Source organism: Arachis ipaensis, chromosome B10 (genome assembly GCF_000816755.2).
Source record: "Arachis ipaensis cultivar K30076 chromosome B10, Araip1.1, whole genome shotgun sequence".
NCBI classification, from domain to species: domain Eukaryota; kingdom Viridiplantae; phylum Streptophyta; class Magnoliopsida; order Fabales; family Fabaceae; genus Arachis; species Arachis ipaensis.
The window spans coordinates 4,639,764-4,647,275 of record NC_029794.2 but is presented as its reverse complement, the minus strand read 5'-3'; positions in this window follow the sequence as shown (position 1 = coordinate 4,647,275).

Below are 7,512 nucleotides of genomic sequence, written 5' to 3'. Positions count from 1 at the left end.
ACTAAATTATGACAATAAATAAAGAAGAAATATATGTAACCTATCAAGACAAGAAACAAGAGCTTTTTGAAAGAGAAAATCGTTTGAATTATTTGCAGTTCTCTGAAATAAATCAAAGAGCATTTAAAGCTCTAAAAATAATCTATGACAAGTTAAAAAGAGAAGTTGAAGAGTTAGAAAAATTAATAGAATCTCTAGAAAAAAGTAATGAAGCAATGATAGAATTTGCAGAAATTCTAAAATAAATAATGAAGCATGCAAAGATTGAAAGACCAGAAAATAAAATAAAAAGAAAAAGAGCGAAAAAATTAAAAAGTAAAATAAAGGAGTATAAAAAGGAATTAAATAATCTTCAGATCGAAATTGATGACCTTATAATAAAAAGGATAGAAATAAGAATAAATATAAACAAGTTGGAGTTAAACTTAAAAAATTTATAAATGCCTGGAAAACCATATTATGACTTAAAAGAATTAAAGCTGTTAAAAGAAAAAATGGAGAATGAGGTTGAAAAATTAAAAAAATATTTAGAAACAACGGAAAGGGTAGAAATGAAAGAAGTTTTTGAAGATTTGAAAAAATATATTAAAGAAAAAGACAAACAGATAAAAGATTTTATAAACAATAATCCATGCAAAAAAGAATATTATAAACTAAAACAAGATTAAAAAACTATAAAAATGAAATCAGAAATATAAATACTAGTAATAATAGAAATTTTTAACATCTTCAAATCTATACACATTATAAACATAAAAGAGTTAAAAATTGGTATCAGAGCCAAGTTAACGATTAAGGGTAACACTTTTTCTTTAAGCAACACTTTTAGTGATACGCTTTTAAACCAAATAAAAACAAAAATCTGTAAATCTGTACCAAAATGCATCTGTACACTAGATGGACCCTTCATAAAATTATATAAAATTTTTTATTAAAATTTAAATAAAAAATATATATAGTAATTATTATTATAAATATTTTATAATTTAAAAATAATTAATATTTATTTTAATCAATTTGGATTGGTTGAATAGTTATCTCATTTGTCTGCTTAAGTAAGTATTTGGAGTTCGAATCTCACCTTTAATAAATAGAGCATCAATATGTGGTGAATTAATCCTCGACTTGCCGAGTTAGAAAATTCGTAGAAAAAAAATTATATTTATCTTTAAAATAGATTAATTTTTTTATTAATAGCAATACTTATGGAGTTTTGTCTTTGTTGAAATTTACATAGGACAATTTATTTGTTGATATTGTATTCATTCTTGAAGTCAAAACAATATGATCAACATTGTTACTTGTTAAAACTTCACATTTTATGAAATGATTTTTAAATTTTCAAATTTATAAACTTATGTCATTACAAAAGTTATTAAATTGATTAATATTTCTTGATAATATGGTGTACCGAAACACCATTGTTGAGTATTAGTTAGTGTGGAGAGAAACCAATAATAACTTTTGTTATTCAATATATAATTTATTCTATTGAAAAATAAATTAATATTTACTAAATTTATAAATACATTTTCTTCTAATTTCTTACACTATTTTATTTGACAATATTTACCATTAAGAAATAGCAAATGACCATACTATCCCACAATATATATGATGTGCAAAATAATTTCTTATCTTGAAATTAATTCTGGTTAGTGAGATAAAATTTAAAATATTTTTTATTTTCTTCCTCAAATTTTTTATATTCTATTCTACTTAATATACTAAAATTGGGTTTTTCCCCAACTAATGAAAGTGAAGTGTCACTTTCTCATGAACTCATTTTTCCTCCAAAATAAATGCATTTAATGAATAATGCATAATTATACCAATTTAGAAAAATATCTTTATTATAATTACATAAAATCAATATTTAATGCATTATTAAACTACTTATCAATTATTAATCAGAAATATTTTTAATTATTTTAATGAATAATGCATAATTATACTAATTTAGAAAAATATTTTTATTATAATTATATAAAATCAATATTTAATGCATTATTAAACTAATTATCAATCGAAAATATTTTTAAACATTTTAATTATATTCATTTTAATTATATTGATATCCTTCTAATTCTTATTCATTATCCAATAATTTTATTAGTGACAAGTTGTTAACCCATTTATATTGATAATAATAATAATTTTATTAGGATAAATATCAAATTCTATTCCTAATATAAAAATATAAAATTTAATTCCTTCCATTTTTATTTTACCACTATAAATGACCATGTATGCTATAAGAAAATATCATTCGTTTACCAATTACTCTTTCATTTGATAGTTTTTACAACAATTCTTTTTCTTCCTATGATGCGTCGTTGCAAGAAGACAACTATCGTAGACACAAACTACCACACTCTCCAACTTTCGTGCTCATCATTCGGAGCTATATAAGATATGTTATCCATGAAGTATTTATAGACCATGGTGTTATCATGTATGCATAAATAAAAAATGTTTCATATTTAAATTTAAGTCATTTACCTGTTTGTGGTATATTGTAGTGTGAAATTACTTTCAATATGTGTTGTGTAATGATATTATGTTCTAATTTAAGCTTTTACTTTAGAATTGTATTATGATTTTATCTCATAATTTTTTCTTAGATATCAAGTTGACGTATTTTTATTTATTATTATTATTGAAACGGATGTGATATGAAATGTACCAAAAAAAAACTCTCACATTCAATTTATTTTATTGTAGTCTTCTATCTATTCTATTTATTTTTATTTTCTTCTTATTCATTTTATTTTCTTTTTAAATGTTATATAATTTATTATAATTTATACCAATCTATCTACTTAATATACTAAAATTAGATTTTTTCCCAACTTATGATGGTGAGGTGTCATTTTCTTGTGAATCCATTTTCTCTCCAAAATGATTGCACTATTTCTCTCTTTTAAATTTATTTTTAAAAATTATTTTTAATTGATATGATATATTATAATTAGTATTTAATGAATGATACATAATTATACTAATTTAAGATAATCTCTTTATTATAATTATACTAATCTCTTTTAAATTTATTTCAGAAAATTATCTTAATTATAATTATACATAGCATTTAATGAATAATTCATAATTATACTAATTTAAGATAATCTCTTTATTATAATTATACTAATCTCTTTTAAATTTATTTCAGAAAATTATCTTAATTATAATTATACATAGCATTTAATGAATAATTCATAATTATACTAATTTAAGATAATCTCTTTATTATAATTATACTAATCTCTTTTAAATTTATTTCAGAAAATTATCTTAATTATAATTATACATAGCATTTAATGAATAATTCATAATTATACTAATTTAAGATAATCTCTTTATTATAATTATACTAATCTCTTTTAAATTTATTTCAGAAAATTATCTTAATTATAATTATACATAGCATTTAATGAATAATTCATAATTATACTAATTTAAGATAATCTCTTTATTATAATTATACTAATCTCTTTTAAATTTATTTCAGAAAATTATCTTAATTATAATTATACATAGCATTTAATGAATAATTCATAATTATACTAATTTAAGATAATCTCTTTATTATAATTATACTAATCTCTTTTAAATTTATTTCAGAAAATTATCTTAATTATAATTATACATAGCATTTAATGAATAATTCATAATTATACTAATTTAAGATAATCTCTTTATTATAATTATACTAATCTCTTTTAAATTTATTTCAGAAAATTATCTTAATTATAATTATACATAGCATTTAATGAATAATTCATAATTATACTAATTTAAGATAATCTCTTTATTATAATTATACTAATCTCTTTTAAATTTATTTCAGAAAATTATCTTAATTATAATTATACATAGCATTTAATGAATAATTCATAATTATACTAATTTAAGATAATCTCTTTATTATAATTATACTAATCTCTTTTAAATTTATTTCAGAAAATTATCTTAATTATAATTATACATAGCATTTAATGAATAATTCATAATTATACTAATTTAAGATAATCTCTTTATTATAATTATACTAATCTCTTTTAAATTTATTTCAGAAAATTATCTTAATTATAATTATACATAGCATTTAATGAATAATTCATAATTATACTAATTTAAGATAATCTCTTTATTATAATTATACTAATCTCTTTTAAATTTATTTCAGAAAATTATCTTAATTATAATTATACATAGCATTTAATGAATAATTCATAATTATACTAATTTAAGATAATCTCTTTATTATAATTATACTAATCTCTTTTAAATTTATTTCAGAAAATTATCTTAATTATAATTATACATAGCATTTAATGAATAATTCATAATTATACTAATTTAAGATAATCTCTTTATTATAATTATACTAATCTCTTTTAAATTTATTTCAGAAAATTATCTTAATTATAATTATACATAGCATTTAATGAATAATTCATAATTATACTAATTTAAGATAATCTCTTTATTATAATTATACTAATCTCTTTTAAATTTATTTCAGAAAATTATCTTAATTATAATTATACATAGCATTTAATGAATAATTCATAATTATACTAATTTAGAAAAATATATTTATTATAATTATTATATAAAATTAATATTTAATGCATTATCAACTAATGAAAGCGATATGTCAATTTTTTATGAATTTATTTTCTCTCCAAAATGAAAGTACTATTCTCTCTTCTAAATTTATTTTAGAAAAATTAAAATTCCATGCTGAATATAGGTGGCAAGTTAAAAAAAATAAAAAAATTAATGGAATTAAATCATATTTCTATAACATATATAAGAATATATATTTTTAGAGAAATTCTCCACATACAAGTATTTTTTTATACAAGTCTTTACAAGTCATTATATTAACACGCTTGAACTGCATGTTCTTCTTCTTCTTCCTCTTCCTCTTCTTCTTCTTTTCTTTCGTTTCTTGCCTTTTCTTTCTCCTTCTTTAACCGTTACTGCACAATTTCACTGCACATTCTTCTTCTTCTTGCTGGACGTTCTTCTTTTCCTTCTTCTTCTTCTTTTCTTTCGTTTTTTGTCTTCTCTTTCTCCTTCTTCATTTACGTGCTTTTCTATCTGTCGTTTTTGAAGAAGAAGAAGCAGCAGAAGATGAGGAGGAGGAGGAGAAAGAGAAAGAGTTCTGAATTATGCATAAGGTGTACTTCAACAAATTTTGGATGTATTTCTTAAATCCTTTGGGTATAGTTTTGTAATCCTTTGGGTGTATTTCTGTAATCCTTTGGGTGTATTTCTATAATTGTTTAGGTGAATTTCTGTAACCGTTTGGGTGTATTTCTGTAATCGTTTGGGTGTATTTCTGTAATTCCATTATTTTCAAAACGATTTCAAAGCTTGATTTCAGAAACCATAAAAATAAAAAAAAAACGAAGCAAGAATACCAGTGATAAACGCAAGTAAAACAACTAATGAAAAGGTAAAGAAAATAACGAAGAAATACATGGAGGAAGAGGAAGAAGAAGAAGAGGAAGAAGAGGAAGAGGAAGAGGAAGAGGAAAGAAGAAGAAGAAGAAGAAGAAGAAGAAGATGATGATGATGATGAGGAGTCGTTCATTAAAAGAACTAATGAGAGTAGTGCTTTGGAAACTGAATAACGCATTAAAAGGCCCTTATGTGTAGCAACTTGTAAAACTTGTAAGTCAAAAAGACTTGTATGTGTAGCAGACCTCATATTTTTATTATATAAAAATTGAATTTCTGCACTTCATGATGGGCGTGGCATACTTCTTAGCGTGTTTCTTAATTTATTTTTTATAACTCATTGAATACAATTTATTACAGTAAATTAATTATATCAACTAATTGATTTGATTAAATAAAATCAATATTTAATACATTATCAACTAATAAAAGTGAGGTGTCAATTCCTCATAAATTCATTTTTCCTCCAAAATAAAAGCACTATTCTCTCTTCTAAATTTATTTTAGAAAAATATCTTTATTATAATTATATTACAATATTACAATTAGCATTTAATGAATAATGCATAATTATAATAATTTAGAAAAATTAAATAAAGTCTAGTAATTTATCTTCCGACTGCACACGTGTGTAGAATAACTTTTAAGAATGAGTCATGTATAGTAAATATGGTCGATGATTGTAAAACTGTATACTAACATTGATATAATATTATTTGAGGTATATGTTTTGCAGGCATCAAAGAAAAGTGTTGAATTATTTTTTAGTAGATTTAAATTATTTATTGTTTATTAGAGAATTTTGTGTATTGGAATTCTCTAATAATTTATTATTTATTTTGAGCTAATTTTGATATGTTCTTACTTGACAGTAAAACAACATATAAAAATTTGTTGGTGGGTCTAAGTATTATTAAGTTATTTATGGTCACATTAAGTATATATGTTTGATTTATTGAAAAAAGTAGATTACTAAAACCAATTAATAACTATTTTAGAGTTAATATATTTTTTTAATAATATCATAATTTTATATTTTTTAATTATTCTAAACGAATATTTTATCAAATACTAATTAAAGCCATTCTTCCATTTGCTTTTACTAATCTATTATCTAACTATTATATAAAATTAAATCGTATTAATGAATTTAATATTAAAATTAATTTGGCTTTTTATTATTTAGAGTGTTTTTCAATCAATAATTTTATACTCTTTACTTTTTTGTTAGTTTCATTTTGAATTTTAATTTAGTACTCAAAGGTAGTGAAATTTCATTGATACTGAAATAAAATTACAAAAGGGTCTATAGGTAGAATAAGTAAAATAATGTGATACACACATTGCAACATCCAAATAAAAACAACTTAGGATCTAAAATGTTTATCTTTCTCTTTCTCGCCGTCTATTATATTATCTATTCTATCTATTCTATATAATACATAACATGTTATATTTTTATTAATCAAATTATTATAATTTAAATTAATCTTAACAAAATAATTTAAAATTATAATTTCAATCTTATCACGTGCATGGCACGAATTAATACACTTGTTCTATTACTAAAAATCGGAGTTTTTATACTTAATGATGGAGTTGATGTGATATTCTTTTGAGAAATTATTTTTCGATTTATTTCTTTTTACTTATTAAATACAATTCATTATGATGAATTAATTATATCAATTAATTTATTTAATTTGATATTTAAATATCACACAATTTATTATAATTTATATCAATCAATTCACTGTAATTCATTATATNATAAATATATAGCAAGCTGAAATTTCTAAGTAGCTATATATTTTTGGTTGTCTAGTCTAACCATTGAATATTTGAATTCACATATTATTACGTCCAAAATTTTATATATTAAAATACGAGTATTAATTCTGCTAAAAAAAATTATTAAGGTAAGAGAAAACACAAATCGTTATTTACTACCCAAGATTGCCAATTGAAAAGGGTGGTGAGTCATGTGTTTTGGAGGGAATTTGTTGCAGTGTAATTTATGTGTTTTTATACGGTTAA